General features: G+C 34.5%; 2 long non-coding RNA genes and 1 other non-coding gene across 4 annotated transcripts; 1 reads left to right on the top strand and 2 right to left on the bottom strand.

Annotated features, from left to right (window-relative positions):
* Positions 1-2,591: 2,591 nt before the first annotated feature.
* Positions 2,592-16,280, bottom strand: LOC145075196 (uncharacterized). Of its 2 annotated transcripts, none has more exons than XR_013692372.1 (3): positions 16,160-16,280; positions 15,857-16,077; positions 2,592-2,786 (listed from the first exon to the last, which is right to left on the bottom strand). It is a non-coding gene; the product is annotated as an uncharacterized LOC145075196 (long non-coding RNA). The 2 variants fall into 2 exon arrangements; XR_013692371.1 differs by lacking the exon at positions 2,592-2,786 and adding an exon at positions 13,581-13,743.
* Positions 5,971-6,077, bottom strand: LOC145077325 (small nucleolar RNA R71). The gene has a single exon (XR_013693107.1). It is a non-coding gene; the product is annotated as a small nucleolar RNA R71 (small nucleolar RNA).
* Positions 16,281-16,308: 28 nt separating the features above from the next.
* LOC145075195 (uncharacterized) lies at positions 16,309-17,061 on the top strand. The gene is made up of 2 exons (XR_013692370.1): positions 16,309-16,446; positions 16,631-17,061. It is a non-coding gene; the product is annotated as an uncharacterized LOC145075195 (long non-coding RNA).
* Positions 17,062-25,840: the final 8,779 nt, after the last annotated feature.

Here is a 25,840-nt window from a genome sequence, read left to right as displayed (position 1 = left end):
CCCGATAATCAATGCACATCCTGTGTGAACCATCCTTTTTCTTGAAAAAATGGATGAGTGTTCCCCGCGGCGAGCTGCTCGGTCGGATAAAGCCCTTCCCCAACAGCTCTTGGACCTGTGAGGATAACTCCTGCATCTCAAGCGGCACAAGGCGATAAGGTGCCTTGGCGATAGGCGCCACTCTCAGAACCAAATCAATCCGGAACTCCACCTGCCTCTCGCGAGGCACACCCGGTAACTCGGCGGGAAAAACATTCGGAAACTCGCTCACTATCGGAACCTCATCGATAGAACTTGGTCTCTCAGTAGCAACTCGTGTATCCATTACATACGCTACAAAACCCTTGCAACCCTACTGTAGACTCTGCCTCGCTCTGGCAGCCGAGCAGAATGTTGACCCAGATCGGGTACCCTCGCCATACACTGTAAGCATTCCCCCAATAGGGTCACATATGGTCACCAACTGACACTCGTAGTCGATCACATCTTCGAATCGACTCAACCAGTTCATGCCCACAATGACACAAGCATCACCCATCACGATCGGTACCAGATCTATCGGGAACTCAACACCAAAAATCTCGAGCACACATCCCCAGATCACATCAGTCGCAAACACCACATGCTCATCGGCTATGAAAACTCTCAGAGGTCGACTCAACGCCTCTCGTCGGATATTGATGTGATGACTAAATGCTAATGATACGAAGGATGGACTCGCACCCGAATCAAATAACACCAAAGCAGGTACAGAACTCACAAGAAAAGTACCTAAACATATCACAATGTAAGCACAATATAAATTTGAACAGAATAAATAAATGAACACATACCGGCCACAACATCAGGTGCTGCACCGACCTCCTCTGCTGTCGGCTAAAAGGCTCTCCCGTGAACCCTCGATACCTCGGACTTCACTGGCCGGCTCTCTGTAACTTGTAAAGCAACAGGGGTAGGTCTATGTGTTGATCCCTGTAGCAGTTGTGGGCACTCGGCCTTCCGATGGCCGGTCTGGTTGCAGTGAAAACAGACTGCAAACCCCTTGGGTCAATCCCTCACGATATGCCCCTCTTTGCCACACTTGTAGCAAACACCTGCTCGACACACCCCCTCATGACTCTTGCTGCACTTCCCACAAGTGCGGCCCTTCTGGCGTCCAAGTCTCGAATCAGCGGGCTTTGCCCCCTTGGCTGTTGGCTGAAACTATGTCGGTCGCTGATCCCTCCCCTGAGACTCCGCCTCCTCCCTGGCCTGAGTCTCTAGCTCAATCTCCCTCTTTTGGGCATTTTCCTGAAGCTCAGCAAATGATCGATAAGTCGAGTTCGCCACGAAATCTCGAATATCCCTCCTCGGAATGCTCAAATACTGCTCGGTAGACACATGCTCAGGGCAGAACATCTCCTTCTCATGGAACTCCTGGGACAACCGTCCCCTCTCTACCGGGGGAAAATACTCATCTCGTAACATCGCAGTAAACATATCCCATGTCACTATAGTGAGCTCTACAGAAGTGTAACTGGCTGTCACAAACTTCCACCAATCCTTCGCTCCCAAGCGAAGCTGGTTCAGCGCGACCCGAACCCTCAAATGTTCCGGACAGGAACAAGTGTAGAAACACCCCTCGATGTCATAGATCCATCTCATCACATCAATCGGATCCTTATTCCCATCAAACTCTAGTGGCTTTGTGTAGCTGAACTCCCGATACAGCAACGAGTCACCCCCTGCGACCTAGCATCAACGACAGCTGCGGTGGCTGCAACAACAGCCTCCTCGGTAACAGCAGCATATCGCTCATCAAACATCTCAATCAAGGTGGTCTTTATATAGCCAAACGTCTCCGGAATGGCCTCTCGGATAGATGTAACCACCTCCTCATGAATCATCATGCGAATCTCATCATCGGTAACTCCACTGTTCTTAGGGTTGTGGCGCGTACCCACCATGATGTCTCTGAAACACAACATAAAATAATCAAAGACTCGCTCGAGTATACTCACACTCGATCGCTCACCCCCTACTTGTTCCTTAGCATCCTAAGGATTCTTACTTGGACTGCTCACCGATCCGATGCTTCCAATAGTACGGGCCCAATACTACCTTTCACACCGCATCTGTATTCATCCCAAGTCCTCCTCCTAGGATCACATATCGCAAGTACTCTATATCTCGCCGAACACATACTACTCTCTTAGTAAACCTCTCATAAGTTCCTCTCTGCTACATACTCGCACTCAAAGCAAATCACAGGTAGCAGTAACTCCTAGGCTAAGGCATCACAAATCAGGCCACTCTAATCCTAAAATATGAAATACCTAGCCTACTCTCTAGCATGCATATTATATCTCATAATATCACATAAATATCTCATAACATAGAAAGTAAGGGTATTTTGGGAAATCACCGTTTGGGCTCTAGCTTATTATACACACTGCTCTTTCTCATTTTTCTCTTAGAAACTCTTACTTGTTTTATAAAACTTCTTTCTCTTGAAATTTTTTCTCAAATCCTCAGTTTGAGTCCAGACATACCCAAAGGTGCATCCGAATCCCTCAAACCAAGGCTCTGATACCAACTTGTAACGATGTAAATTTTCAAACCAAAATTTTCATTTTTCCAAACACAATAAAACACATGTCACGTTTCAGCAAAAACCTAAAGTATCAAATATCAGTACATTTTTCAAAAATCATTTATCACGAATCTAGGATCCAAAGTAAATATAACTCCAGCTCAGATGTGTGTGTACAATCAAGCCGGTGCCTTCCCGCGATCCTCGGAAGTACCTGAAACACATAACACTTAACACGGTAAGCACGAAGCTTAGTCAGTTCCCAAAAATACCACATAAAACACATTAGCCACTCGAGAATATAACTCTGTAAGACCCTCCGGTCTATGTGTGTCAATGGGACCCTCCAGTCCCAAGGCTCGTTGGACCCTCTGGTTCGGTCTCAGTGAGGACCCTCTGGTCTCACAGCTCGTTGGACCCTCCGGTCCGGTCTCGGTAACACATAACGTAGCGTGTATATATATATATATATATATATATATATATATCACACAAACAGATGCACAACTCAAGTAAGCACATAAGACCCTCTAGTTACACATAATTACTACTCTAGGTAAAGTATAATGAGAAGACTCACCTCGTAGTTAGCAAGTAAAAGTCTCATACTCAGAATCCTCGATCTAGCCCCCGCCTACCAAATAGGATAATTATCTCTAATTAATACCCTACTCGAACTCAAATACATTAAAAGTTGTTCTCTCTTTCACTGTAGCCTTAGGAATGGGTAAAAGACCATTTTACCCCTCCCTGATCTTCATTGTTCCATTTAACCAAACCTTAAAGTCCACAGATGTCAAACTCAAGTCAACAGCGCTAGTTGACCTGACTCGCCGAGTGCACTTGTGCAACTCGTCGAGTCCCAACGTTCCTCAATAGTCTCTTAAAAGACTAGCTCGTCGATTTAACCCCTAACTCGTAGAGCTATCGCATGGTCTAGCTCATCGGGACAAACCCTAACTGACTCGTCGAGTTGGCTCATCCACTCAGCGACTCCATTTAGACTCAATTGTATTCAGATGATTTCATGTCACACTGATATGTGCATAACTAGTTCATATTAAGTATACATTTTTATTCATTTATTAGCTAAATTATTGCATATTATGAACAAAAGGTACTTAAAAGTGTTAAATTATGTTTTTCAGTCCAAAGATGAAGCTCGGAAGCGAAAGGAAGCGGGAGAAACAGTTAGAAGATCGAGAATGAAATAAAGAAGAAAAACATTAAAAATGGCACCTACTCGGCGAGTCAGATCGGCTACTCAGCAAGTCCAATCGAAGAATCGAGAAGATAATGACTCGGGATCCCAGAGAATTATCACAATACGAGGAATGTGAGAGGGACTCGACGAGTCACCACCTGACTCAACGAGTCGATTCGTATATTTAAAGATAATTCCACAGATCGATAAAAAGGAGTTCTGGGACGATTCAGAAGTACTTTGCTGCGATTGAGAAGCCAGAGAAACCCTAGAAGACAACGAAGGGAGCTAGAATTCAATTCCGGAGAGTAATTGAGGCAAAATTGCATCATTCCATTTATTCTTTTGTTTTATCATTATGGTTAAGCAATTTGACTTTGTTTGTTTGCTGTTATTTACTTCAATTATGAGCTAAAACCTTTAGACTTCTGTTTGGGGATACAAAGTTGACAATATGGTTTGATTGATTGGTAGGATTAATTCCAAGTTGGTGAATTTTTGTTATTTTAGCTTGCTAAAGAACCTTGTGTGTGAATAATAATTAATTTTCTGTTAATAGGAAGATAATTGATTAGCATGAACATCTATTGATTATTAACCTCATATGCTATGCGATCACTATGCTATATGTCTAGGATTAATGAATATGAAACTAGAATTAATAAGAAAATTGAGTAAATTCATGTGCAAGCTTGTAAGATGACCATCAAACAAGGAGTTAATTAAAAGAATAAATTAGTTAACTATTGCAAGTCTAACTTAACCCGAATAATTAATCTAGTGAATTTAATTAAATTAAACAATTGGCCACTGTTTAAGTTAGTTTATTTGCTAAGGATTAGGGTAGTGAATACGAATCTAATCACTTGAATCGGTAACCAACGACAGAATTAATCCATTGAACCATTACTTTGAAATCAACCATAGAGTCAACCAAGTTGAACTAAACAGAAGTTCCTTTCCAATTATTGAATCTAGTTAAGTCATTATTTTCTAGTCTTAAATTAGTAATAGTTAGTAAGTTTCTAGTCTTGTAAAACTAGAGAAAACCCCTACTTCTTAATTAACTTAGATAAAATTAGTTTTTAATTTAATTTGTCGTTCCTTGTGATCGATACCCTGCTTATTTAGCTATACCACAATTGATAGGTTCACTGCCTTTTGTGTGTTATTTGATAATTAAAATTAGGTTTAAAACTAAGTGAGTTTACACACATCAAGTTTTTGGCGCCGTCGCCGGGGAACGGTTCTAAAATTAGTATTAAATTCTAGTTTAATCGATCCTTTGTGTGGGATTTATCTTACACAAAGTTATTTACAAAGTAATTCAGTAAGTAGAATTAGTTTATAAAAAAATTCGTTTTTTAGAATAACTAGAAGGTTTTTGTTTTTGCCTTGAACTCGCCGAGTGCACTCGTGCCGACTCGGCGAGTACATCGCTGTTTCAATCTTTATTTTTTATTTCGTTTTTGTTCTTTTTACGCGTTCTGTTTCTTTTGTTTTGTTTGTTTACAGTTGTTTCATGACCCGAGGATCTGATACACCTCTGGTCCCTCCTTTGGAAGACCCGGAATCTGCACTAAAAAGAAGCAAAGGAAAAGTCGTTGGAGAAACCACATCTTCAAAGAACTCACCACTCAAAAACTTAAAATCGGTTTTCAGCAAGAAGAAGAGCAGCAAATCAGGAGCATCCAGCGCCTCGTTGACAGTTGAAGAACCAATTCAAGAAGATATCGAGTACGAGACCGAGGAAGAAGAAGAGCATACTTACGAGCACGAAACCGATTCCGAAGAAGAGTTAGCTATCACAATGGCTAACATTGATGAAGTCCCCATGGGGAAATGGAAAAAAAGGATGCGTGATGACACCGGGCCGGGGCTTGTGCAACCCGCAATTCCCGCGACCGCTACTTTCGAACTAAAAGGCCATATTCTCGCCCAACTCAAGGAGATTCATTTTTACGGGAAGGATCACGAAGACGCTTACAAGCACTTGGACGAAGTGAATGATGTGGCCGATTACTTCAACGTCCCGAATGTTCCACGTGAGATCCAACTTCTTCGCATGCTTCCTGTCACATTTAAGGGAGCTGCAAAAGATTGGTTAAAGTCACTTCCTCCCGGATCGGTCACCACATGGGCCAAGATGAAAGAAGAGTTCATAGACCATTTTTGCCCGCCCTCCAAGATAGCCAAGCTAAAGAAAGCCATTGCCAACTTCGAGCAACAACCCGGAGAATCCCTTTATGAAGCTTGGGAAAGATACAAGAGCCTACTTAGAAATTGCCCACACCATGACCTTAATAGCCAACAAGAGGTCTCCATTTTCTATGATGGAGTCAACGTCACCACAAGACAATTGCTCGATTCTCAAGGCCCGCTCACAAAGAAGGCGCCCCCGTTAATTAAAGAATTAATTGAAGAATTCTCTAAGCACTCTAGAGAATACCATAATCCGAGACACGAAGTAAGTCGTGGGGTAGTGAACTCGGCAAATGATAGCATGGCGGCGGTGATAGCTAAGCTTGATAGTCTAGATCGAAGAATGACAAAAATGGATCAAGCAATCCATGCTATTAGGGTAGGATGCGAAAATTGTAAGGATTGTGACTTGGATGAGAATGGAAATAAGAAAGCTCAAGTCTTTTATTCAAGTGGTGATCGATATGATGAAAATTGGCGGAAACCTAAGAAGGATTGGCTACCATACGAGGAGTATAAGAAGGCAAAGGAGGAGAAATACAAGCAGAATGAGAGGGGACTATACCAAAAGGAAGAACCGGTAGAAAAGAAAGCCGATTTAGAAGAGTTATTCACTAGATTCATAGCCACGTCCGAAAAAAGACATAGTGATCACGATGTTGCCATACACGAGACCAGAAACATGCTTAGGAATCAGCAAGCATCAATTCTCAACATTGAGAAACAGCTGGGGCAGCTTGCGCATTAAGTGAATGATAGAAGACCGGGTCAACTTCCAAGTAACACCGAACCCAATCCAAAAATGGAGAATGTAAGTGCAATAACCTCCAGCAGTGAAGAAACATTCACAGAAGCACTGCAAATCTCCAAGAAGAAGGTAGAAAAGGAAGAAGAATCGGATCCAGCAAAACCCAATCCGACTCGCCGAGTCACTCCAATGGACTCGACGAGTCCATACGTAAATGATAAAACTGCCAGTTCTTTGAAGCCTTATAATCCTCCTCTACCATACCCAATCAAAGCCATGCCTGCAGAAAAAGTAGAAGCATACAGAACCTTCATGACGCATGTTAAAGCTTTACAAGTTAATGTGCCATTTGTGGAAACAATGCTCCAAACACCCAAGTACTTCAACTTGCTTAAGGGCCTTTTTGCTGCTAGGAAAGATTTGGCTGAAGTCGCGGAAATATTGATGAGTGAGCTACCTGAAAAGAAGGGTGATCCGGGAAATATTGTGATCCCGTGCCAATTTGGTAATGAAGTTTCCACTCGAGCATTAGCTGATTCGGGGGCAAGCATCAATTTGATGCCTTTGTCATTCTTTAAGAAGTTGAATTTACCAGAACCAAGGCCGGTGAATATGAAGATCCATTTGGCGAACAAGACGATAATTCATCCACAAGGCGTTTGTGAGGACCTCCTAATAAAAGTGGACAAGTTTATTTTTCCAGTAGACTTCGTGGTAGTTGATATGAAAGAAGACCCCGAAATTCCAATTATTTTGGGGAGATCATTCTTGAACACCGCGTGTGCTTTAATTGATATATGTGAGTCTACATTGACATTAAGGGTGGGTGATGAATCTATAATGTTTAAAGCTATTCCAGAAGCCAAGCAAGAAGAAGAAAAGAATGAAGAAATCTCAATTATCCAATTGGATGATGAGATATTACAAGAAGAGCTTGCACGTTTGCTAAAAGAAGATCCAAGCAAATTTTTGATACACTCTGAAGAAGATGTAGATGTTAATAAGGACTTGGAAGAGTTAGAAAAGCTACTGGAAGGAGTCAACTCAGAAAACATCCAAGAATTGATGGAACCCGATCAGACTCGCCGAGTCACCTTAATGGACTCGACGAGTCCAGTCGAATTTGACAAAGACTTGGCCGACTTAGATCTGTTTGTTACTAGTTCTTCACATACCTTGGATTTAGATAGTATTCATGATTCTTTAGAAGAACAAACAGCAGAAGGAGGAAAGGGAAGGAAAGTTCAATACGCCGATGTAGCATGTCTTGATACGATTCCTTTTGAAGATGGGTGGAGCACAGAAAAGGATGAAGAGACAAAGGAAAGGAGGGTGGAAGATGATCAACCATTCAGTACTAAACCTAAAGCACGAACCATCACGAAATATGAAGTGATTAAATTTAAAGAGAACCAAGTGCAAGAGAAGGTGAAAAAGAATGGGGTAAAGAAGAGAAAGAGGAAAAGGGAAGCTCAATCCGCTGAGGGTGATGCTGTGAAAAAGAAAAGAGATGCATTGAAAAGGGCTTACAAGAAGACGATTCACGCTTACAAGACCAAGTACAAACCACAAAGGACTAGGCGTGCATTCCCGATGCTCGAAGATGACGAAACGTAGACGGGAAGGAGTCTAGCTAATGACTCCTTAAAAAGAAGCGCTTGGCGGGAGGCAACCCGTTATATAGAGTTTGCTTTCTTTTACTTTTTAGTTTTTTTAATTTTTCTTTCGTTTTTAAAATGTTAATTCTCCAATTCATCGGACATGTCTGCTTGAGAGTGTGCATGGGCTAAGTGTGGGGTGAAATGATTTTAAATAAATAACAAAATTTCGAAAATTATGAATTTTTGCAAGAGACTCGCCGAGTCTGACCATGACTCGACGAGTATATATGGATTTCAGAAAAAGTTTGACTTCGCAACCAGACTCGCCGAGTCTGACCCCGACTCGACGAGTCGGTATTATTTACAATAAAAAAAATCAAAATTACTTTTACATCCGGTAACTAGGGTTTTAACCCTAAGAATCAGTTTATTCTCACACACACTCGTCGTGCGCCTCTCTCTCAACTTCCTCTCAAGCATTCATCTTTGTTCTTCAAGTTTTCTTCAAATTTCTCAAGTTCAATCTCAAAAGGTAATAAATTTCTTCTTGTTTTCTGTTAAGAACGTGATTGTAAGGCCATCTATGGTAGCAATTGCATGAAAAAAAAACCCGTTTTTGAAAAGTAGTAAATTTCTAGGGTTTTGATTTTTCATGAATTATGTTGTTTTGAAAGCTTATTCTGGCCTTAATACCTTAATAATGTATGCCTAGACAATACCCTTGACGAAATTTCCAGGTTTCATGGTCTAATTTTCATCGACCCGCCGACTGACTCGTGTAGTTTGCGCGACTCGTCAAGTCGATCCTGGACTCGACGAGTCGAGTCGGGGAACATATGCGAGATGTTTTTAATTATATTCTGTGTTTTTCTGGGTTATGTTTATTTGTTTTGCAGAAGTCATGTTCAGAAGGGGGCAAAGTTCCAGTGGCAACCAAGGGGATTTTCCATGGCTAAACTTCCCACAAATCGAGTCCGCTTCAACATTGAGGAAGTGGAAGAAGAAGCTGGCTGATATCAAGAAGAAAGAGGTCTATGTGCCCAACCGGATAGATTGGGATTGGCTGCAGAATGTTCGCTATGAGGAGGAGTTAGCTCCTTATCTTGTGAAGGAGTTTCATCATGAAGACGAAACAATGGTTTGTGACGGGTGGAGCCGGGTCTTCCGTATTCAAGAGCCGGTTTATTTGGAGCTTTGTTTGGAGTTTTTCTCCACGGTATCTTTCACCGGGGGAGTGGATGCTTATCACCCGTCCAGCTTCAGTTTCTGTCTTGGGGGAGAGTTTCATCAATGCTCTATGGTGGATCTTGCCTGTCGATTAGGGGTTTATGATCAGCCCTTGGTCTCAACACCCATCTTTCGGGCCTTTTTGGCACAAACCCATATGGTCTTTCCCGAAGGAGTTACGAGTACGGGCTGGTGGAATACTATTGGTAACAAGGTCTATATTCCAAAGTCGGCACGAGAAGGGAGCATTCGATCCCCAACACACCACCTCATACACCGCCTCATTTCATCCACCATCAATCAACGAAAGGATGATGACAAGGTTTCCAACCTTGACGTTTTCTATTTATGGAGCATCATTACACCCGGCGTTTTTTGCAACATTCCTTGGTGTCTAGCTTCATATCTCTCGGAGAGTGCGGTCAAGGATCGCAAAACTTCCCGAATCAATGGTGGGATGTTTGTCACCCGGTTGGCCAACTCATTCGGGTTGATGAACCGCGGTGCGTGGAACTTCATGACAATGATCCCTACACCTCCGCTCAATCCAATTCTTTTCCGGAGAGCGAGGATTATTGAAGATTATGGTGGTGGCCACTATGCCATCCCGAATAATGATCCGGTTGTTGGTCCCGAAGCACCGGGGAGGAGGGTTCGTTCAAGGAGAGAGCGGGATGTTGAGGAGGAGCCACCGGTGATTCCGGTTGAGAATGAAGATGTACCAATGGATTGGTACAATATGGAGATGAGGCGACTACAGGACCAAATGGCGAGGAGCTTGAATTTTAGCAACCAATCTCATATCCGACTTTTTGACCACTTTAACATTCCACACATAGATGGTGGTAACTTTCCATATATTCCATCATGGGAAGAGGTGATAAATGCAAGACGAAGTGGGGCTGGAGGAAGTGGAGTAGGGCTTGATGATGATGATGAGGAGGATTGATTTTTTTTTATGCATTTTTATTGAACAATTTTTTTTGTTTGTTTTTTTTATTTGGTTTGTTTGATGTTTTTAAAACTTGCTTTTGATGTTTAATTGATGTTTGATGTTTTGACAATTTTTCAGAATTGAATTAGGAGTGCTAGCTTCAAAAAGGGTTTAGAGTTATAGAATCAAAGTGAGAAAGAGAGTCAAGAAAAGGGGAGCGTTAATATTAAGTCCGGTCCTTAGAGATGTTGGCAAGGGAGTCTAGAAGTGAATAGAAAGTATAGAGAGTTTATTGGAAGCTGGATCAAGATGCAGAATTATATTATTTTCATTCAGTAACCAACTCGTCGAGTGCACTAAACTGACTCGACGAGTCGCCCTTAATTCTCACAAATGCGAAGATTTTCCCGAAGTAACTCGACGAGTCTGGTATATACTCGGCGAGTCGTTTGGTTTCATGTCGAAGGGGCTGCTGATTTGATGCTGATTAGAGTACCACTTGACTATCTATTCTTTCCATATTTATTCCTGAAGATCTTACACTGTTTTCCGCGTATTTGGAGTGACCCACACGAGACGAGACACCCAAGGCATGGATACCATGTCTAAAGTCAATTGAAGTTGGAGCTGAATAGGAAGTGATCAACCTATCCACTGCTATCCCAGGGGAGTTTGTTCCAATTCCCTCTTTATTTTTTTTTTATGTTTTTGTCCATACATAATATGCAATGAGGGCATTGCATCAAATAAGTGTGGGGTAGGGGGTTGGTATATTAGAAAATTTAGAGTCTTAATTTAGGCTAATTTTAAAAATTTTGCATACCAAAAATGTTACTTAGGATCTAAATTAGAAAATTTTGGTAAAAGTAAAATTAGGACTCCATGTTAGAGTTGTGTTGATGATTGCATGAAAACCCAAATGTTTAGTTGAGCCTATATACGTTCTAGTGCATTTGTGGCTTCCTTATTCCAGTGAAATCATGGGACAAAAACACGACCCTGCTCAGCCCGAGGGATGCAATATGTTTAGCAGCCTAAACTTGAAATGTATCCAGGAAGATTGTTATCGTTAGCCAATAAAGGTTGAGGTTGAGCGCCCCTGCTTAAGCATGTAGGGATTTGAGTGAAAAAAGTGAGTTACATGTTAAAAAAAAAAAAGAGAATTACAAGAGAAATTGTATGAATTTTGGAGCAATTAAAGTGAAGATCAAAAGATCAAAATTCCAAGAAATCCAAAAAGTTGAAGATACCCGAAAATCAAACAATAAAGGTGGTGAATTCAAAGAGATAAAAGCAAATATCAAAGAAGAGATGAATTCAAAAAGAGCTCCATAGTGGTATCAAAAAGTTGTAATTCTAGATTATGTATGCTTGGGTTGCTCAATTAAAAACACCTTGAGGGTAAGAGGTTTTCTGCGGATGGATTCGGAGGGTTGCATAAAATGAGCATAGTTCGGGATGAGTGGGCAAGTGTTTATGAGGATTGTGAGTATTTGGAGTATGGGAGGTCTTTAGGAAAAATTTTAGACACAAATGCATGCGTTGCGGTCTTGGCATAATGGCTGGTTTAGATTGGAGTTGTTATATATGATTCTAATATGTTTAAAATTCAGTTTTGCTTGGGGGCAAGCAAAAGACAAGTGTGGGGTATTTTGATATGTGCATAATTAGTTCATATTAAGTATACATTTTTATTCATTTATTAGCTAAATTATTGCATATTATGGACAAAAGGTACTTAAAAGTGTTAAATTATGTTTTTCAGTCCAAAGATGAAGCTCGGAAGCGAAAGGAAGCGGGAGAAACAGTTAGAAGATCGAGAATGAAATAAAGAAGAAAAACATTAAAAATGGCACCTACTCGGCGAGTCAGATCGGCTACTCGGCGAGTCCAATCGAAGAATCGAGAAGATAATGACTCGGGATCCCAGAGAGTTATCACAATACGGGGAATGTGAGAGGGACTCGACGAGTCGATTCGTATATTTAAAGATAATTCCACAGATCGATAAAAAGGAGTTCTGGGAAGATTCAGAAGTACTTTGCTGCGATTGAGAAGCCAGAGAAACCCTAGAAGACAACGAAGGGAGCTAGAATTCAATTCCGGAGAGTAATTGAGGCAAAATTTCATCATTCCATTTATTCTTTTGTTTTATCATTATGGTTAAGCAATTTCACTTTGTTTGTTTGCTGTTATTTACTTCAATTATGAGCTAAAACCTTTAGACTTCTGTTTGGGGATACAAAGTTGACAATATGGTTTGATTGATTGGTAGGATTAATTCCAAGTTGGTGAATTTTTGTTATTTTAGCTTGCTAAAGAACCTTGTGTGTGAATAATAATTAATTTTCTGTTAATAGGAAGATAATTGATTAGCATGAACATCTATTGATTATTAACCTCATATGCTATGCGATCACTATGCTATATGTCTAGGATTAATGAATATGAAACTAGAATTAATAAGAAAATTGAGTAAATTCATGTGCAAGCTTGTAAGATGACCATCAAACAAGGAGTTAATTAAAAGAATAAATTAGTTAACTATTGCAAGTCTAACTTAACCCGAATAATTAATCTAGTGAATTTAATTAAATTAAACAATTGGCCACTGTTTAAGTTAGTTTATTTGCTAAGGATTAGGGTAGTGAATACGAATCTAATCACTTGAATCGGTAACCAACGAAAGAATTAATCCATTGCACCATTACTTTGAAATCAACCATAGAGTCAACCAAGTTGAACTAAACAGAAGTTCCTTTCTAATTATTGAATCTAGTTAAGTCGTTATTTTCTAGTCTTAAATTAGTAATAGTTAGGAAGTTTCTAGTCTTGTAAAACTAGAGAAAACCCCTACTTCTTAATTAACTTAGATAAAATTAGTTTTTAATTTAATTTGTCGTTCCTTGTGATCGATACCCTGCTTATTTAGCTATACCACAATTGATAGGTTCACTGCCTTTTGTGTGTTATTTGATAATTAAAAGTAGGTTTAAAACTAAGTGAGTTTACACACATCACACACCCTCGACCGACGGCGGAAACGCCGAGGTGTGCAACGTAAACCAGTACTCATAGTTATTGAACATACATTGAACAGTACAAATATTATCTTTTATTCTTACCGAAATGGAAATTACATTGACAATAGTTATTGCTGAAACGCTACACACGCCTAACAATCCGGCGTTCACATTTGTATGATAAGAATATCGGAGAATCTTCTGTACAAACACTTCCGACCTTATAAATAACCTGAGAATACATGCATTAAGATACGTCAACAAAAGTGTTGGTGTGCTCTACAGGTTTTTACACAAAGTATTTTTACACCCAAAAATGTTTTATAAAATTTATCTGGTTGACCAGCTTTTATAAACACATATTTTTCTATCGAAAGTATAAAATAATTGAGTCATAAAAGTATATTTAAACTCATTTAGAAATGTCATTTGCACAAATCCAAAAATACACCTTTTGTAAAATATATAAGTAAACCAAACTTATAACAAATTCTTACGGCTCTCATGACCGAAATGCTCTTTATATAAAAATTTTGAAAAACAATTTATATAAAATAAAGTCATATCTCATTTTGTGAGAACATAAAATAACCAAATTTACTCTTAAAACTTTGTACAAATGTTCGTATAGTTTATATATAAAACTCATAAGTTTCAAATTTTATAAACTTTGTAAATCTGTGTCGTATTATTAATTAAGCATTATCTTACTTAATTTGGAAATCGACACTTAACCAGTGGGGCAAACTCATTCCAAAATACTTTTCAATAATCGGTAAATTATAAACACATATTTTTACCACTCGTATAATTTCAACGACAAATATTAACCATTCTTTTTACGATTCTATTCTTTAAAACGTCACTGCTTACGGAGAATTGTGACGTAGACAGAGGTAGTTAACAACCTAAACGCTCTTACACAGTCGGCCCAAATTAGGAGGATTGACTTAATCTAGACATATACTTCTTCGAGTAAAAATCTTCAATATAACAATTTGTCTATAACCGACACTATTCGTCGCTCCTCCACAAGCCACATAGGCACAATAAACAAGCCACACAGGCACAACATAAATAAAAATGGAGGAATCGAGATCATTACTAACGTTTAAAAGCAGTCATATAGTAACAAAGAAAGAAACACTTGACGACTGTTGTCTCGTCAGACGAGGTGTAGCTAGCAACCACGGACGGAAAATAACCATTCACATAAATCTTTTCATAAGAAATAGATCTACACCAAGGTTCTTTATTATAAATCTATGCCGTGTACATAGACCTACAGTATATGATTCCTCATGGATTAACGGTTATAGAGCTAGATGTCGATTCCAGGATTGGATCCTTACAAAGGAAAAATACACCATCATAAAACTCTCTCTTTCACCCCTTTCGATACATTCCTCCCACAAACACACACGGGATACACAATCCACAAAATCCATGATGATAGTTCTTCAACTCATAAAATTCGTCGTTCATTAGGGTCACTAACGCAAATCTTAGATTATTAAGATTTTCGAAGCTTAGTGAAATTAGTTAAATAGTGAAATTAACGTAGCGTTCGACTATTGTGGCGATAATAATTTGAGTAGTTCCTTACTTCAGCCAATAAGGAGGATGTTCGTTCGCGTAGCCGAATACTCACTTATGTCGATGTTCGATAAGTTGCATAATTTATATGATATATAATTTAATAGGTAATAATCCCCAAAAATCCAAGAATTAATTATATTATCATATGTGATGAGCTTCGGATCACAACTGAATGATTTATATTTTTATAATAATTATAAAGATAAATTATATCGTTTACGTAGTAATCGTTTCCACATTATGATTGGGAGTTTGATCATAATAATTTAATTTTGGTATAGTTTCAATTAATTATTATATATTTGTCAAATCTTCATTTATAGTCTTTTAAGAAAATGTGCATTTACTTTGTACATGATTATATCGAATAACATATATTGTTATGTATATAATGTCTTATTATGATTTCTCAATATTTTTCGTGTATACGATGAGTATTATAGTTTATGATTCGTCGAATAACTTATATCCTCGTATCAAAATACTTAAAATCTTGTGATTTTTCTTAATATTAATTAATATATCACAACAAGGTATAATTATATCATTTATAGCATTCTACTAATACTTATATAATTTATTATTGCTTTATACCTTTTAGATTGTTATTTTCATAAAATCTTAACCAATAATAAAGTATGATATTATTTTATGTATAAAACTTGAAAATCTTCAAAGCTTTAAATAGACACTCATGTATTCTCCCCGAAAATTAAAAATGTAAAAGAGGGGCCGTAGAAACTCACATTCGATGCGTGATCTCAATCTAGGCTCACTTCATGAAGCTTGTCGTGAGAAGCCGCAAAGTAACCATTCTTGGACTTTAAAACATTTCCGGGTTTGTTTTGTAAAATATCAACCCAAAAGAATTTCTTTTTGCAATGAATTAAACCAAAAGGGGCTATTTTTGATCTTTTAAAACAGCATAAGGACAATTTTGTAAAGAAGAAGTCCAATATGATTTGCCCTGAAAATATTTAGGTCAAGGGTTAGTTTTAATTCTAAGTATTAAACATAGGGACTTGTTTTGACTCATTCTCCAAATATACCAAAGGTTCTGATCAGGGAAGAGGAACGGACGAACAAAAGAAACGCCCAGTCATGCGCCTCTCATCTGTCGAGCGGAGGAAAAGGAAATCGAAACAGCGATCAAGGGAGGGTAGCTCGGTGGTTCATATTTCGAGCAAAGAGGAGGAGTAGCCTATCTCCGGCGAACCTCCTCAGGGTTCTTTCTCATCGCTAATAGCAGGAAAACGAAAGGCAGCAGCAGTAGCGACTGGCGGCGGTGGAGCAGGTGTCAAGGTGGCTGTTCGGTGGGCAAGGCAAACAGCGAAAGGTAGGATGTTCTGGTCTTTTGTGGATTCGACTAGAGAGAAGAGAAGATACGAGGGGCTGTTGTCCTCATTGATTTTCGGAGATCTCCACCTCCTGTGGAGTTTTTCTGTGATTGAAATTGAAGAAGAGGGGAAGACAGAAAGCAGAATCAAACACTGATATTATGGGGTGTTTTGTTGTTTTAGTTGACAGGAAATAGAAAGAGGAAGAAAACGGGGATGCTGCCCCTCTTGGTCTCGCTGGAAAACAGCCACCACCACCGGTGGTTCTTGGCAGGAAACAATGGAGATGAAGGGAAGGGCTGATACTTCTTCAATGGCCGGAAATCACCACTTATGGTGATGTTCTTCATAGCCAACGATCTCAACAGCAAGGAAAGAAAGAAAGCAATTGTTTGAGGTGATCCATTTGGTTCAATCATTAACCCCAGGAAGCTTTGTATAATATGTAGTGTGTACTCTTGGCTAAAGTGTAGTGTAGAAGAAACATCACTTGTCAATTCTTTTCATTACTGTATTCTTAGCTATACTTAGAAGCAATGTAGAAGGAATGTATTGTTTAAATTATTGTGTGTATTAACATGTATTTTCTATATGTATAAACATGTATTTGTGTATTATTGAGTGTTGTGGTAAAATATGTAGGTGTAGATACTAAAGTCATATTGTTATAATTTAAAATCAATTATGTTTGACTTTAAGTGTCAAAAGTACAATGTCATATTTGTAATATTTAGAAAGGTGATAATTTCTAACTTTCTTTATTCATGTGCTTTTAATCCGGATATCAAATAGTTTTTCTGAAAATGACGAATGATAATCTCGATTATAAGGTTTCCAAAAAGTCAAACGGATATTAAATCCGATAAGTAGAACTCCGGTAAAATTCGTTTAAAGTTTCGCGATTTATAGGATCCGATTCAATCTCAACGATAAGGGTTTTGAGATGTTCTAAAAACAATTATGAGTATAACATATTTAATATACATTATAAGCATAAATTTTCACGCAATTGGTCTTTATTGCATAACGGTTTGCGGTGGTTTGACCGCCAAACTCTAACCAATTTTTACCAGTTACATTTCAAGGCAGAAAACTCCCTTACACTTTAGATCTAAGCTCTCAAGGATTGAATATCACGAAAAGCCACGACCTTTACATTCATACATGGCACTTTAGGGCTAGAAATGCCAAGAACATGCTTGAGAAGAAGTTTCTCATTCAAGGAGCTAACATGGATGAATAAAGCAGGGGACTTTTGACTCAAGGGACCTCACAAGGTCCAGATCTAATGTGTAACTCTAAAAAGATTCTCAAAGCCTTCAAAGTCCGCAAATAAAATGGAAATGAAGCCCTAACTCTCAAATCATGAGATCTACTCATACTAATGGAAAAGATACGAATTTTATACCTTAAACAGAAGCTCCTTGATGTTTATCAGCAGATCTAACAGCCTCTTCACGATCCTTGTTTGAAATCCTCCTCCTCTCTACCAAAAATGCACCAAAGTTCTCAAATAATGGCTCAATAGTCTCTCAAAAGCTCAAGGGTGTGATTAGGGTTTCTCTCAGGGAAGGGAAGCAGATAGGGAGCCACAAATGAGGCTATAAGTGTCCTTATATAGGCCCCAAACCCGGGGATTTATTGTTTCCTCTCCTAGCGCCTATTCGGCGAATCGAGTCTCGGACTCGTCGATTAGATCATTAATCCCACGTGGCCACACCCGACTCTACTCGGCGAGGATGTTACATACGGACATTCGAGGACGTTGGCGGAGGAAGACAATCAGAGGAAGGCGTTGGGATGAGACAACACTTCCAAGTACCGTGTTGGAGAGAGAGAGTTAGCCATACATTCATATAATATTTAATGATTTTATCTCTTTCTTTCTCTCTCTCTCTCTCTCTCTCTCTCTCTCTCTCTCTCTCTCTCTCTCTCTCTCTCTCTGTGATACTATATTATAAAACATCATAGTTTATAACCCATGAGAACCACATTTATAAAATTAATTAAATTTTCATATTAAAAAATTAAAATTTTTAATCAATTATTTTAAATAAATTATGTCTTTAGAGATATTTTTTAGTTTTATAAAATTATAATCGTTGATTTAAATAAATACGTGAAGTTATATCACCTTATAATCTATATTAATTTTATTTTACTTTTATTAATTTAATATAATTAGACTGAAAAAGTTCAAAATTTTAAAATTTAAAATGGAGAATTAATTATTAATTTAATGTAATTAGAGTGGAAAATTTAAAATTTAAAATTAATAATTAATATGTTGACAAGTGACATGATAGATGACATATAATATTAATGAGGAGTTCTAATAGTATGACATTTGTCATTAGGAGAATAATTTATTCATTTACTAGGCGAATGTCTGTGCGTTGCGCAGAAGCATATATATAGTTGAAATCTTTACAAATATATATTTTTTTAGATATAACAATAATGTCGTTGTTAAATTTGATATAATAATTCGTATACTAAGTTGATATAGTATATTGATTATTTTGAATTATATGTTAATATATACATCTAGGATGACCTCTACCTGCAGGTTACTCATGAATAAAATTAAATATAGTATATGGTTTAATATTATTTATAGTTGTTGTTATTCTTAATTCATTTTTAAAATTTATTTGTTTAACGTTTTAATTTCTATCAGTGTAATTATTTAAAATATCAAACATTTTTTTAAAGGTAACAATATAATCATTTATATAGAGTTATTTTTAACTATTGTTATTGTAAGTTATTTTAAGCTACTTATTTCAAAACTTTTAACGATTATAAAATATTTTTAGGAAATATTTTAGTGAATTGATATAACAATTTAATTTTTGTATTTAACACTACAATTTATCACTTTTCACTATTCACAAAATATTCTTTCGGTTTTTTTAAATGGAACTAAAATTTTTATTGAAGTTGATCCTGTAATGTTATATTTAAATTAACAAATTAAGTATTTTATCCATACAGTTTAAAAATTGTTGCTTGAAACTGATAATGGTTTACATACAACGACATATTAAATCTAATAAATTAAGTATAATATGTTAAAAGTTAAAGACATAACTTTATAAGTAGAGATAAAAATATTATTTTAATATTGAAATTTAGTTTATTTTTTTATTATAGTTTAGGTTTGATACTTATTTAACCTTATTAACCAATTTATAATCATTATTAGAAAGACACTACAATTTATCACTTTTAACTATTTACAAAATATTCTTTGGGTTGTTTAAGTTTAAATAAATTTTATATTTAAGTTGATCTTGTAAGGTTATATTTAAATTAACAATTTAAGTATTTTATACAAATTGATAAAACGTTTTAGCTTTAAAATGATAATAGCTTACATACAACATATTAGACCTAATAAATTAAGTATAATATGTTAAAAGTTAAAAAAAAATTATAAGTAGAAAAAATATATTTTTTTAATATTGAAATTTAGTTTATATATGATTACACTTTATATTTGATATTTATTTAACCTTATTAACCAACTTATAATAATTATTAGAAAGAAATTGAAAAGTCATGGGAGTTTCAAATAAATGTGGTGAAAGAAAAAAATGCATGGGAATTTCAAATGAATGTGGTTCAAGAAAAAATGAAAGCTTTATAAATATATAATGATAATGATAATGATAATGAAATGATAATGATAATGATTAGAATAAGGATTAGTTATAACTTGAATTTTAAAAGGTATAAGTTATAAATCTTTTTGTACAAATCAATTATACATAAATATCATTATTATTTGATAATTGAAATTAATTTTATGCGTTTGATCTTGTAGTTTATTCTTACATATGCCGACAATGTAACTTGTAAGTGGTTTTACATTTGTATTTTACGTTCATTTCCAAAGATTGATATATTGACAATTAGTTTTTTTTTATCTAGGTATTTTTCATGGGTAGAAATGGATACATTAGAATGCAAAGAGAAATATATGATAAAAAAGGAATTTGTGGCATGGTAATGGAATACTGAGAATTCATTGATTCTTCATTGTTAGCATTCTTTCATTCGCATGAGAATATTACATTGTTAAAAGAATGTTTACAAATTTGGAATTGTAATTACTTTTGATTTTTATCGGAATATCTATTATTTCTTCAAAGAATGTTTACATTCCTCAAAAGACTAGACATCTGCGCAAAGCGACGTCGATAATAACTTGTTTGTCGCGTATTTCTTATAGGAAAGTAATTATTAGATTTTATTATTAGTTATTATCTAATAAAAAAATTACCATTTTTAAATAAAATATTTATGTTTACTACTAGTGTCTAGTTTAAGGAAAATATATATATATATATATATATATATATATATATATATATATATATATATATATATATATATATATATATATTCTAGATGTGTGTCCGCACAAAGCGGCGATGATAAATAGCTATTTTGCCGAATAATTTTCTTACGGGAAAATAATTATTTGATTTTATTATTACTTATTATATAATAAAAACATTACCTGTGTTAAATAAAATATTTATGCTTATACCTTATATTTATATTATATGTTTATATATTTGATTTAAAGTAATTAATGGCGATGTCTAGTTTAAAATATGTAAATTAAATTATATACATATATTTAGTATTTTAAATTGGTCATTTTGCACTAAACTTAATTCCTTAATAGTCTTACTTAATTCAAGTCTTAAAACTTTTGTTAAGTATTAATGATTTATTTAGGCATAATTTATTTGTATAAAAAGTTTTGTAATTTATACCTTTTAAAATTCAAGATACATCTAATATGCTTTTTAATATAGTTTAAGATATATATATATATATATATATATATATATATATATATATATAGAGAGAGAGAGAGAGAGAGGGAGAGAGAGAGAGACACACACACACACACGAATTTAATATATATTTTAAACTTTTCGTTGTTGCTCCACATTAAATTTCTTAATTACCTTCCTTCATTCAGGTCTTCAAACATTTGGCAAGTATTAATGAATTATTTGTGTATAATTGATTTGTATAAAAAACGTTGTAACTTATACCTCTGAAAAATTCAACATATGACTAATTTGTTTTATAATATAATATAAGATTCATAAATTTACAATTTACAATTTTATATTCTCACCAGAATGATTCTTAAGGAAATATTTTTTTAAATGTATATAACAATAATAAATTTGTTTCCTAAAAATCTAGAATTCATTATTTTGTTTCCTTATATAAAAATACACAAAATGTCCAAGTTATTCCTAAGACATTTTGAGATTTGAATTCTTAAAAATAATAATAATAATGTACTAATATTCTTTTGAGAATGATTTTATTTTTCATTGATCCAATGTCTAGGATTTAGTTACATAGTTATACAATAGATGCTAGTTACAAATGATCATAGCCCTATATATAGGGTTATGTTCATGTGTTCCTTACATTTATTATATGTTAGAATACACCAATAGAAATTTAGTAAAATTTAAATTATCAGTTTATCAAATAAAGATAGATATTAAATGATTTCCAAAATTATATGTATATTAAATGATATCCAACATTATAAATTTTTATGGAAATTAATTAAATTAGTCATTAATATCAACAATAACAATTTTTCAGAATGAATTCACATCTAGGTTTTCATATATGAGTTATAGTTTTGTGTTAGGACCCACTCACTTAAAATGCAACAGAGTTGCATGGAAAATGGAGAACGAGAGTGTATTCTCGTAGAATACACTTTTATTTTACTAGAATACATTCCTATTCTGCTAGAATACACTATCATTCTCCATGTTCCATGCAACTTTGTTGTATTTTGAGTGAGTAGGTCATGAAACAAAATACGAACCTATACATGAAAACCTATATGCGAACTTATTATGAAAGAATATTATTGCTGACATTAATTATAAATTTAATTAATTTCCATAAAAGAAAAATTATAATTATGGATATCATTTAATATACATATAATTATAACAATCATTTAATATTTAACTTTATTTATTAAATTATAATTTAATTTTTACTAAATTTTTATTGGTACAATCTAGCACACAATAGATATAGGAAATATATATATATATATATATATATATATATATATATATATATATATATATATCTTGAAATTAATAGTATGGTTTAAATTTACTTTTAATTAAAAGAACATTTATGAAATGTGAAAGTGACACATAAAACCATTTTAATGGTATGTATTAAATCTATTACCTTGTTCAATATATATATATATATATATATATATATATATATATATATATATATTTTGAAATTAATGGTATGCATTAAATCTGTTACCTTGTTTAAGTATTCACCGAACATATATATATGTATACCGTATCTATTGGAGTGATACGCAAAAATTCAATACAATCCATCTCTTTTACATAAAAAAATTAAAAATGGTTCAACCAAGAATTCCTTGCCAAATTCTCTTGATAATTGTTCTTTGTACTGGTAAGTTTTTTACATATGGATTCCTTGCCAAGTAGTAAATCTCTAAGGATTTTTATTTTAATGGTTCACATTCATCTATAAGTTCCTATATCTTTTCTTATTATTTGTATGTGTATAGTTTCATGCAAAAGTCATGGCCTCATGGTTCTCCATTAAACTAGAATTATTACTTCATTTCCAGTTTTGAATTACATTATTTTATTTAATTTACTATGGTATAACAACTTATCAATATAGGCCATATATGCATGACAACAGTAAAGTTATTTGAAAGTATTTCTTTGGCCTTGGTTGCAGCACTGTGTTGGATACCAATGATGAGCTCAATGTTGGAGACCGTTAACGGGTCAGTGGTTGTGGATAATAGAGAGAGAACTGATCCAAAGCATTACTACTGTTGTAAAAGTTTTAATAGGCCGTCATGTAATCCACAAGTTTGTAACAATGACTGTACAAATAAAGGTTGCGCAGGTGGGATTTGCAAAATAGAGGGCACCTTAAAATGTCATTGTAGATGCTAAAGCATATTGGGATTTTCTTTTGATTGGAAGTCGCGTGGTGAAATAAATAATATAAGAGATCTTTTATGTATTTATTTCCTATTCATAGAGTGAAATAAAAGAGTAATTAATGATTGTAAGTTACAGTAATGTGTTATGGGTGAGTATTATTATGTTCTATTATCATCTGATCGAGTACGGTTTGAGTTTGTGTTAATTAGCATCACATTGGTCACATTTCATCAGAACTATGAGAGAAATCAACATTAATTATAGAAAATGTGAACCAATTCCAAAGGTAAGGAAAAGAAAAAGGGAAACAACAACATAAATTAAAACATATAATCAAGAATGCCAAATAAGTGGTCATAATTAAAAAAATGAAACTGTAGATCAAATGGAAGTTGCATATCTATTGATGATTTACTATTGTACTCATTTGTCAACAACAAAAATATATTGAAAAAGAACTAGTAGTGATTAGCTAAAACAACAAAGATGAGCAAGCATCTATAGTGTTCCAATGCCAATTTTTTTTCTGTTCGAAGGTCTAAAAGAAGAAAGGTCAGCGACTTTTACATTGATGAAGCTTTATTCTCCATTCGTACACGTACTTATATATTATGGCAGAAATTTAGCATTTATTGTACCTGCTCTTCACAAAGATTGTAGGGATTGTAAATATTTTGGTTATATCATGTAATAACATTTTATAGGATAAATAATATTAATTTCTTTGTGGTTCTTTTTATTAAAAATAGTCTTTCATTCATAAGCAATCAATACATATGAAGCTAGGTGTAGTATTCTTATTTATAATAAATCAACAATATTGATAACATTAGCTTCCAGCAGCACTTCCTTGTCATGGATAACGCCCTTCATAAAGTATCATCATTCTCAAATTTGGAGTGTTGTACACAATGGAAGACAATTCAAACGTGTATCAAGATGACAAATGTTAATGAAGGTGAAAAAATCTAATAAGCATGGCAATTTGGTTTACCCAAATATGGACTTCTATTTTTGAATTTGGGTTATGCAGATAATTGAATTTTCAGGATACCAATTATTCAAAACATCTTCACCTATAAAAAGTTATTATATATGTTTTTTTGTTATAATATTCTTTTGGTCGGATTTTTGGGTGGGACCTTATTAACATTTATAATTTCATGTTGCTTAATTATATACGTGAGATATGAAGTTTGTATATATGATATCATATTTCATCTTTTTGATTTTGAAATATTTATTTACAATTTTTGTGTAAGTGTTTTGTTGAATTAATATATCTAAATCATAGGGAAATTTTATGATTAACAAAATTTCATATATTCTAATTCTGCAATAAACATTTGCAATTTTTGTGTATGTGTTTTATTGAATGAATGCATCTAAATCAAATCAAAGTTTTACCATTAACAAAATGGTTTAAAATATGTTACCTAAGCATGAATGAATATGTCTATTAATCAAACTAAGTAATCAATTTAACGTATCCAAATTTTTAAAATTGTTATTCCACTTACACGAATTGCCATCTTTATTAAAATCAACTATATAGCCTCCATGGAAATCAAGTGAATGTAACAGGAGGATAGTTCTAAAATAAAGATATATGAATTGTCCCTACAAATAAAGTACTTCTAATTATTACAGAAGGATGACGATCGTTATAAAATAGATAGATATCACAATAAAAAAGTTTATAAAATTATAAAAAAGTTTATAAAATTCTTGCTTTTGTTGAGGGAAGGATTGTCATGTGATTAAAATGGGGATAGTTTTTGCTTCTAAAAAAAATCCATGTGATTTTATCTATATATGCCAATAAATAAAAATTTTAAGCTGTTTGATTATTGAAATTAATTTTGTGCATTTGATCTTGTAGTTTATTCTTACATATGCCAACAATGTAACTTGTAAGTGGTTTTACATTTCTATTATACATTCATTTCCAAAGATTGATATATTGACAATTGTAATTTTTTTATCTAGGTATTTTTCAATGGGAGCATAACAAAGAAATGAATATACTAGAATGCAAAGAGGAATATATGATAAAAAAAAGGAATTTGTGGCATGGTAATGGAATAGTGAGAATTTGTTAATTCATCGCTGTTAGCATGCTTTCATTTGCATGAGAATATTACATTGTTAAAAGAATGTTTACAAATTTGGAATTACAATTATTATTGTTGTCTAGCTTTATATATATATATATATATATATATATATATATATATATATATATATATATATATATATATATATATATATATATATATATATATATATATATATATATTACATGTGTGCCCGCACAAAGCGGCGATGATAAATAGCTCTTTTGCTGAATAATTTTCTTACCGTAAAA

Source organism: Lactuca serriola, chromosome 9, assembly GCF_051521515.1.
Source record: "Lactuca serriola cultivar US96UC23 chromosome 9, Lser_US96UC23_V15, whole genome shotgun sequence".
In the NCBI taxonomy this organism is placed as follows: Eukaryota; Viridiplantae; Streptophyta; class Magnoliopsida; order Asterales; family Asteraceae; genus Lactuca; species Lactuca serriola.
This window is presented reverse-complemented; position numbering and strand designations above follow the sequence as displayed.